This window comes from Nyctibius grandis, chromosome 29, assembly GCF_013368605.1.
Source record: "Nyctibius grandis isolate bNycGra1 chromosome 29, bNycGra1.pri, whole genome shotgun sequence".
Lineage (NCBI taxonomy): Eukaryota > Metazoa > Chordata > Aves > Nyctibiiformes > Nyctibiidae > Nyctibius > Nyctibius grandis.
In genome coordinates this window covers 523,977-533,366 of record NC_090686.1, presented here as the reverse complement: position 1 = coordinate 533,366, position 9,390 = coordinate 523,977, and positions in this window count along the sequence as shown.

The window sequence follows — 9,390 nt, the reverse complement described above, 5'->3', positions numbered from 1 at the left end:
ATGCAGATGCTCTGTCTGGAGCAGAGCTGTGCAATGTCCCGTGGTAGCACGGTCTTGGGTGAATCGTGGGAGATGTCTTTGTGCTTCTCTGCATGTTTGTTCAAAAGTCTCACAGAAACAACTCGGATCAGGTTTATGCTTCAAGCCTTGCCTTTGCGTGGCTGAAGTTTCGGGTCTGTAATAAGTACAGGCAAGAACCGGACGCGACCGAGCATCAGAGTGAAGTGTCCTGGCTCTGTGTTGCTTTGTCTAATGTCCAAGTGTCTAAAACAGCCTTAAAGGTCTGTCATCCTGGATACACGTCCACAGAAAGGCCGGGTTAGAAGAAGCCTTGAGTAGGTGCTTAGTCTGTCTCCACCCTCCAAGGGAAGATCAGCTACACTTAGGTCATTTTTTAACATCTTTGGAGAATTTTGGTAGTTTAAACTATGAGAGTGATTCCACACTGTCCCCACGTGATCTGTCCCAAAATGAACGATTCTTAACGTTGGAAGTTTCTGTTGGTATCTAGTCAGAAGCTTTCATGATGCGCTTTAATCATGTTACCGCTCCCGTCCCCAGGAAAGAGAGATCCTTTCCTTCCTTCTCTTAGCAGCCCTTCCTCTAAATCAGCGAGCCAAGTAGGTACAGGATCCTTGGCCTCTGGGTCTCGTTGCCTAACAGGTTTGCAAGTTTCAGCCGCTTGTGCTGGCTGCTCTAAGTCAATGCGAAGAGACTGGCTCATATTCTCAGGGTTGAGATGAAGCACTTTTTGAAGATACTTGATGTCCCCAGCTGTGAAGGGAAGCCCAGACATCAGAAACAAATCCTGCAGGGACAGTGAAGTTGGTTTTCACTCCAGCCATTCCTGTAGGCAGATAATGCTACACTTAAGACTGCCATACAAATTTGGCTGTAGTAAGTACTGGTGTGTTGTGGACTGCCTAAGTCGGTGAGCTGTCACCAGCAGAGCTTCAGAGAGGGTCTGAGAAATACGTCACGTTGGCTGGTGACCGCGTACAGTCTTGCAGCACGGGTCGCTTATAGGACGTGCAGCTTTTAATGCGTTTTTCCTTCCTTCAGATCATCAAAGATGGGGAGGAGCATGGTGATCTCAACGAAGTAGCAAAGCTTTTCAACATCCACGAAGAGTAAACTCCGGCATGGTAACACCGCAACAGGAGCGAGCCGGGCAGCGGGGGCCGCTGGCTCTGTGCACCCCTTCGTCTCAGCCGACGGCCTCCACGTGCTCGTGAACATTTCCAGTCACCCGGAGTTGTCATGTTTGCACCAATAAAGTCCGGTTGTTCTAGGTTAAATGCCTTCTCCCCGCAGCCGTGCGTTGCCAGTTTTGAACGGGGAGTAAGCAGTAAGCTGCCTGCTGCTGTCTGTTTGCCCCGTAGGTGTTGGCCGGGGCTCTGGGAGGGGGGAGCAGGGGCTGCCCCGTGCTGGTCCCAGCCGGTCATGGGCATGGGCATCTCCATAGCAAATGGCAGGGCTTTGTGACCGGAGGGGGCCGCATCATGGCAGAGGCCATTGTGACATGGCGTCACCATGGTGACCGGGGGGGGTATATAAGGAGCACCAGCCCTGGGGTGCCCACTCCCAGGAGAGCCCCTCGCGCAGAGGGCAGCAGCTCCCCTGGGTGCCCACGGCAGGTCTGCGGCCGAGGACGCCGACGATGCCCATGGATGAGGAGGCGAACGGCCGCTCCCAGCCCAACGGGCTGCCGAGTCTGCAGAGGAGGCGCCAGGTGAGGGACGGGATGGGAGGGAGAGGCCGCTGCCCCTTGTCCTGTCAATGGATGTCACTGAGAAGAGCCTGGCTCCATCCTCATGACACTTGCCCTTTACACAGAATGCAGCCGTGTGCCTCGAGAGGGAGGTCGTGGGGAGGGCCATGCATGTGGTCCAGGAAGAGCAGGACCTGGCCCAAAGCACGGATGAAGACCTGGGCTTTGTGGACGCAAACCTGTGCCTCGTGAGGGAGGTCGTTGGCAGGGCTGTGTGTGTGGTCCATCAGGAGCAGGACCTGGCCCAAAGCACGGATGAAGACCTGGGCTTTGTGGACGCAAACCTGTGCCTCGTGAGGGAGGTCGTGCGCAGGGCCGTGTGTGTGGTCCAGCAAGAGAAGGACCTGGCCCAAAGCGTGCATGCAGCATCCACAGCAGGACCCCCTGCAGCACCTCAGGACAACGAGTGTCCCCTGGCTGGAGAGCGTCAGGGAGAGGCCAGCACAGCCCCTGGCTCAGCGGCAGCAGAGGATAAAGGACAGCGAACGGCTTCTCCCTTGGCTCGGGCCCCTCGGCACCAGGTGAGCCAGGCGCGCGTGGCCGGCACCGGGCATCCCGCGGTGCTGGAGGCAGGCACAGCGCCCGGGCTGTGTGCGGCAGGGAGATGCCTGCTGCTCTGCGTGTCATCCCGCTGACGTCCCCTCCATGCCCTGCCTGTGCTCTTGCTCCCCCATGCAGGTGGCCTCCGAGCTCCCAGGTGACGCACAGCCCTCCTCCAGCTCCAGGGCCATGCCCGAGGGTGACCCAGGTATGGCCCCGAACCGAGCGCCTGGCCCAGCCGTGCTGGCGAGCGGCACCCAGGCCAGGCCAGCAGCACTGCCCACGCGGGGCCTTGCGGGGGGCAGGCAGGAGCCCATGCCCGCCCAGCCCCTCGCCTACAGCTCTCCTTGCCCCGCAGGCATCGCTGCCCTCCCGCAGCCCCCTGGCCCACGGCAACGATGGCGCTCCCTGTTGCGGAGGGCGGTCAGGGCCCTGCGCAGGGTTTTTTTATGGAACATCTTCAACAGGATGCCTATTGCTCGGAAGGTCAGTGCAGGACTAGTCCGCTGAGCAGCGAGGCGTGCTTAGATTGGGGGTTTTCTTGGGGAAAAATCAGTCTCCCTCAATTTAAAATGAGGATAAATAAATGCAGATGCTCTGTCTGGAGCAGAGCTGTGCAATATCCCGTGGTAGCACGGTCTTGGTTGAATCGTGGGAGATGTCTTTGTGCTTCTCTGCATGTTTGTTCAAAAGTCTCACAGAAACAACTCGGATCAGGTTTATGCTTCAAGCCTTGCCTTTGCGTGGCTGAAGTTTCGGGTCTGTAATAAGTACAGGCAAGAACCGGACGCGACTGAGCATCAGAGTGAAGTGTCCTGGCTCTGTGTTGCTTTGTCTAATGTCCAAGTGTCTAAAACAGCCTTAAAGGTCTGTCATCCTGGATACACGTCCACAGAAAGGCCGGGTTAGAAGAAGCCTTGAGTAGGTGCTTAGTCTGTCTCCACCCTCCAAGGGAAGATCAGCTACACTTAGGTCATTTTTTAACATCTTTGGAGAATTTTGGTAGTTTAAACTATGAGAGTGATTCCACACTGTCCCCACGTGATCTGTCCCAAAATGAACGATTCTTAACGTTGGAAGTTTCTGTTGGTATCTAGTCAGAAGCTTTCATGATGCGCTTTAATCATGTTACCGCTCCCGTCCCCAGGAAAGAGAGATCCTTTCCTTCCTTCTCTTAGCAGCCCTTCCTCTAAATCAGCGAGCCAAGTAGGTACAGGATCCTTGGCCTCTGGGTCTCGTTGCCTAACAGGTTTGCAAGTTTCAGCCGCTTGTGCTGGCTGCTCTAAGTCAATGCGAAGAGACTGGCTCATCTTCTCAGGGTTGAGATGAAGCACTTTTTGAAGATACTTGATGTCCCCAGCTGTGAAGGGAAACCCAGACATCAGAAACAAATCCTGCAGGGACAGTGAGGTTGGTTTTCACTCCAGCCATTCCTGTAGGCAGATAATGCTACACTTAAGACTGCCATATAAATATGGCTGTAGTAAGTGCTGGTGTGCTGTGGACTGCCTAAGTCGGTGAGCTGTCACCAGCAGAGCTTCAGAGAGGGTCTGAGAAATACGTCACGTTGGCTGGTGACCACGTACAGTCTTGCAGCACGGGTCGCTTATAGGACGTGCAGCTTTTAATGTGTTTTTCCTTCCTTCAGATCATCAAAGATGGGGAGGAGCATGGTGATCTCAACGAAGTAGCAAAGCTTTTCAACATCCACGAAGAGTAAACTCCAGCATGGTAACACCGCAACAGGAGCGAGCCGGGCAGCGGGGGCCGCTGGCTCTGTGCACCCCTTCGTCTCAGCCGACGGCCTCCACGTGCTCGTGAACATTTCCAGTCACCCGGAGTTGTCATGTTTGCACCAATAAAGTCCGGTTGTTCTAGGTTAAATGCCTTCTCCCCGCAGCCGTGCGTTGCCAGTTTTGAACGGGGAGTAAGCAGTAAGCTGCCTGCTGCTGTCTGTTTGCCCCGTAGGTGTTGGCTGGGGCTCTGGGAGGGGGGAGCAGGGGCTGCCCCGTGCTGGTCCCAGCCAGCCAAGGCCTTGGGTGCTTCACAGCTTCCGCCAGGGCTTTGGAGGGGGGGAGCAGGGGCTGCCCTGTGCTGGTCCCAGCCGGTCATGGACATGGGCATCTCCATAGCAAATGGCAGGGCTTTGTGACCGGAGGGGGCCGCATCATGGCAGAGGCCATTGTGACATGGTGATCAGGGGGGTATATAAGAAGCACCAGCTCTGGGGTGCCCACTCCCAGGAGAGCCCCTCGCGCAGAGGGCAGCAGCTCCCCTGGGTGCCCACGGCAGGTCTGCGGCCGAGGACGCTGACAATGCCCATGGATGAGGAGGCAAACGCCCGCTCCCAGCCCAACGGGCTGCCGAGCCTGCAGAGGAGGCGCCAGGTGAGGGACGGGGCGGGAGGGAGAGGCCGCTGCCCCTTGTCCTGTCAATGGATGTCACTGAGAAGAGCCTGGCTCCATCCTCATGACACTTGCCCTTTACATATTCATAAACATTAATGAGGTCACCCCTCAGTCTCCTCTTCTCCAAGCTAAAGAAACCCAGCTCCCTCAGCCTCTCCTCAGAAGGGAGATGTTCCACCCCCTTCATCATCTTCATGGCTCTGCGCTGGACTCTCTCTAGCAGTTCCCTGTCCTTCTTGAACTGAGGGGCCCAGAACCGGACACGATATTCCAGATGCGGCCTCACCAGGGCAGAGTAGAGAGGGAGGAGAACCTCTCTTGACCTGCTGACCACACCCCCTTCTAATACACCCCAGGATGCCACTGGCCTTCTTGGCCACAAGGGCACATTGCTGGCTCATGGTCATCCTGCTGTCCACTAGGACCCCCAGGTCCCTTTCCCCTACGCTGCTCTCCAACAGGTCTGTCCCCAACTTGTACTGGTACACGGGGTTGTTCTTGCCCAGATGCAGGACTCTACACTTGGCCTTGTTATATTTCATTAAATTTCTCCCCGCCCAACTCTCCAGCCTGTCCAGGTCCCTCTGAATGGCTGCGCAGCCTTCCGGTGTGTCAGCCACTCCTCCCAGTTTGGTGTCATCAGCGAACTTGCTGACAGTGCACTCTATTCCCTCATCCAAGTCATTAATGAATATATTGAATAGTACTGGTCCCAGTACCGACCCTTGAGGGACTCTGCTAGACACAGGCCTCCAACTGGACTCAGTCCCATTGACCACCACTCTCTGGCTTCGTTCCTTCAGCCAGTTCACAATCCACCTCACTACCCCATCATCCAGACCACGCTTCCTCAGTTTAGCTGCGAGGATGCTGGGGGAGACCGTGTCAAACGCTTTACTGAAATCGAGATAGACCACATCCACAGCTTTACCATCATCTATCCACCGGGTTATGTCCTCATAAAAGGCTATCAAGGTGGTTAAGCATGACTTCCCCTTGGTGAAGCCATGCTGAGTGCCCCTAATGATCCCCCTATCCTTGATGTGCCTAGAGACAGCACCAAGGACAAGTTGTTCCATTACCTTTCCGGGGATGGAGGTGAGGCTGACCGGTCTATAGTTACCCGGGTCCTCCTTCTTGCCCTTTTTGAAGACTGGAGTGACATTCGCTTTCCTCCAGTCCTCAGGCACCTCTCCCGTTGCCCACGACTTAGCAAAGATGATGGAGAGTGGCCTAGCAATGACTTCCGCCAGCTCCCTCAGCACCCGCGGGTGCATCCCATCAGGGCCCATGGATTTATGGACGTCCGGATTGCTTAATTGGTCCCTGACCCAGCCCTCATCTACCAAGACAGATTCCTCCTCTATCCTGACTTCTTCTGGGGCCTCAGGGGTCTGGGGCTCCTCAGGACAGCCTCCAGCAGTATAGACAGAGGCAAAGAAGGCATTCAGTAACTCCGCCTTCTTTTTATCCTCTGTCTCCAGGGCCCCCACCTCATTCATCAGTGGGCCTACATTGCCTCTAGTGTTGGCTTTACCTGCAATGTATTTGAAGAAGCCCTTTCTGTTGTCCTTGACCTCTCTTGCAAGGTTTAATTCCAAGGACGCCTTAGCTTTCCTAGTTGCCTCCCTCCATCCTCTGACAACAGACTTATATTCCTCCCAAGTGGCCAGCCCCTCCTTCCATGATCTGTACACCTTCTTCTTCCCCTTGAGTTTGCCCAGCAGTTCCCTGTTTAACCATGCAGGTCTCCTGGTACCCTTCCTTGACTTCCTACCTGCTGGGATGCTCTGATCTTGAGCTCGGAAGAAGCAGTCCTTGAATGCTAACCAACTATCTTGGGCCCCCTTACCTTCTAGTACCGTGTCCCATGGGATTTCCCCTAGCAATTGCTTGAAAAGGCCAAAGTTGGCCCTCCTGAAGTCCAGGGTTGTGATTCTGCTAGATATTCTGTTCCTGCCACATGAGATCCTGAACTCTACCATCTCATGGTCACTACAACCAAGGCTGCCCTCAACCTTCACCGCTTCAACCAGACCCTCCTTGTTAGTGAGGATCAGATCCAGCAGCGCTCCTCTCCTAGTTGGCTCATCCACCATTTGCAACAGCAAGTTATCATCAATGCACTGGAGGAACCTCCTGGACTGGGGATGGCTGGCTGAGTAGGCCTCCCAGCAAATATCAGGGTAGTTGAAATCCCCCACTACAACCAGGCCCTGTAATTGCGAGACTGCTCTCAGCTGCCTGTAGAAGGCCTCATCACCCTCCTCATCCTGATCCGGTGGCCTGTAATAGACACCCACAACAGTATCACCCCTGCCAGCCTGCCCCTTAATTCGCACCCACAAACTCTCAACTCGCTCCTGATCCGCCCCTGGACAGAACTCAATACATTCTAGCTGCTCACTCACATAAAGAGCAACTCCACCACCTCTCCTTAGCGGCCTGTCTTTCCTGAACAGGACATAGCCATCCATGACCACATTCCAGTCATGCGAGGCGTCCCACCAAGTCTCTGTAATTGCCACTAGATCATAGCCCCCCCGACCGAACACGGATTTCCAGCTCCTCCTGTTTATTCCCCATGCTGCGTGCATTGGTGTACAGGCACTTCAGGGAGCGAGCTGAGCACACCGATTTCATCCCAGGGGGATGGGAGGCCTCCTGGTCTACCTCAACACTAGAGCGTTGCCCCAGTGGTGCAAGCCCAGCTACTACCCCATCCCCCTTCGAATCTAGTTTAAAGCTCTCCTTGGCTTCTCTTGCAGACGGACAGCCTGGTGTGCCGGGTGTCACTGCCCCGTAGCAGGGTGACACGGGAGGAGACAGTCCCTCTGCCAGCCAGGCTGTCAGTGGCACTCGGGCCCTTGCCCACAGCTCAGCCACCAGCAGCTGCCGGCACCAGCCGCAATCTGCCTCCCCTGCCAGCAGCAGCCCCTGGACCTTCTGCTGGCGGCAGGGGAATGGCCTGCCAGCAGAAAGTCCAGAAGTGCAGTTGGCACTGCAGCCAGCGGCCTCCGACAGCCTGTGCCACCTCCCCGACATATCCGCGGTGACCGTGGCACGGCCGCGAGGGTGGCGAGATGGAGGCCTGCCCCGCGCCGCCCCACAGCTGTGAAGGCCGCAGCCCAGAGCCTCGTGAGCGAGGTCCTGGACAAGTATTTCAACAGGAGCCCCAGACCCAGCCAGCAGGAGGGCACGGAGCAGCGTTTCTCCCCGCCGCTGTCCGTGCAGCGCAAGGTCAGAGGCGGGCAGGTGAGTGCTGTGGACGGATGGGACAGCGCGGGACAGGATGGGAAGGGACAGGGGGATGAGCCTCCCTCTGCCTGGGGCCAGCCGCTGCCCCGCACAGCTGCAGCCCCATCATCTCCTGCATCCCTGTCCCGGCAGCCGCTGCTGGCAGGTCCCCGCAGGCATTTGCTGCTGGGAGCCAGGCTGCCTTTACCAATCCCCCTCTCTCCTTTCAGATCCGCGAGGTTTACAAGCTGCAGCGGCCAGAGCTGATGCGTGTGGAACTCGTGAGGGACGCCACAAGCAAGGAGGACCCGGAGCGGCTGGAAGCCCATTCCCGCAGGGAGCCGGAGGCCGGGGCAGCAGGGGGGGCAGTCCTGCAAGAGCCAGAGGACGAGCCAGGGGCCTTGGCTGAGGAGGAGGAATGGGAAGATGACAGCGATGAAAACCTGTCCCAAGGGGAAGACAGCGGCATCCACGTCATCTGGGTCAACCCCGACGTCCCGGATCTCTTCCAGGAGCCCGATGTTCAGCATCAGATGGAGCTCAGCTGGCCCAGCAGCACTGGCACAGGGGAGGGAGGAGAGGCAGCCGGTAACCTGCTGAGCGCGTCTCCTGCCCCAGCAGGGGCCCGTGGACATCAAGTTGGCACCTTGTGGCCTGGCCGGAGCTCCTGAGGCAGAGGAGCACCGGGTGCCTCTCGCTCCGCGGGCATGAGAGAAGGCAGAGGCACCAGCTGCCCCTGTGCTGGGCGAGCAGGCCGCAGCAGCCCAGGCAGAGAGCCGGGCATCTGCCCCGCACAGCCCCGCAGCCTGCCCCGCGGCTCTGCAGCATGAAGCCCTGTGCCTCGTGAGGGAGGTCATGTGCAGGGCCGTGCGTGTGGTCCAGGAAGAGCAGGGCCTGGCCCAAAGCATGGATGCAGCATCCACAGCAGGACCACCTGCAGCACCTCAGGACGACGAGTGTCCCCTGGCTGGAGAGCGTCAGGGAGAGGCCAGCACAGCCCCTGGCTCAGCGGCAGCAGAGGATAAAGGACAGCGAGCGGCTTCTCCCTTGGCTCGGGCCCCTCGGCACCAGGTGAGCCAGGCGCACGTGGCCGGCACCGGGCATCCCGCGGTGCTGGAGGCAGGCACAGCGCCCGGGCTGTGTGCGGCAGGGAGATGCCTGCTGCTCTGCGTGTCATCCCGCTGACGTCCCCTCCATGCCCTGCCTGTGCTCTTGCTCCCCCATGCAGGTGGCCTCCGAGCTCCCAGGTGACGCACAGCCCTCCTCCAGCTCCAGGGCCATGCCTGAGGGTGACCCAGGTACGGCCCCGAACCGAGCGTCTGGCCCAGCCGTGCTGGCGAGCGGCACCCAGGCCAGGCCAGCAGCACTGCCCACACGGGGCCTTGCGGGGGGCAGGCAGGAGCCCATGCCCGCCCAGCCCCTCGCCTACAGCTC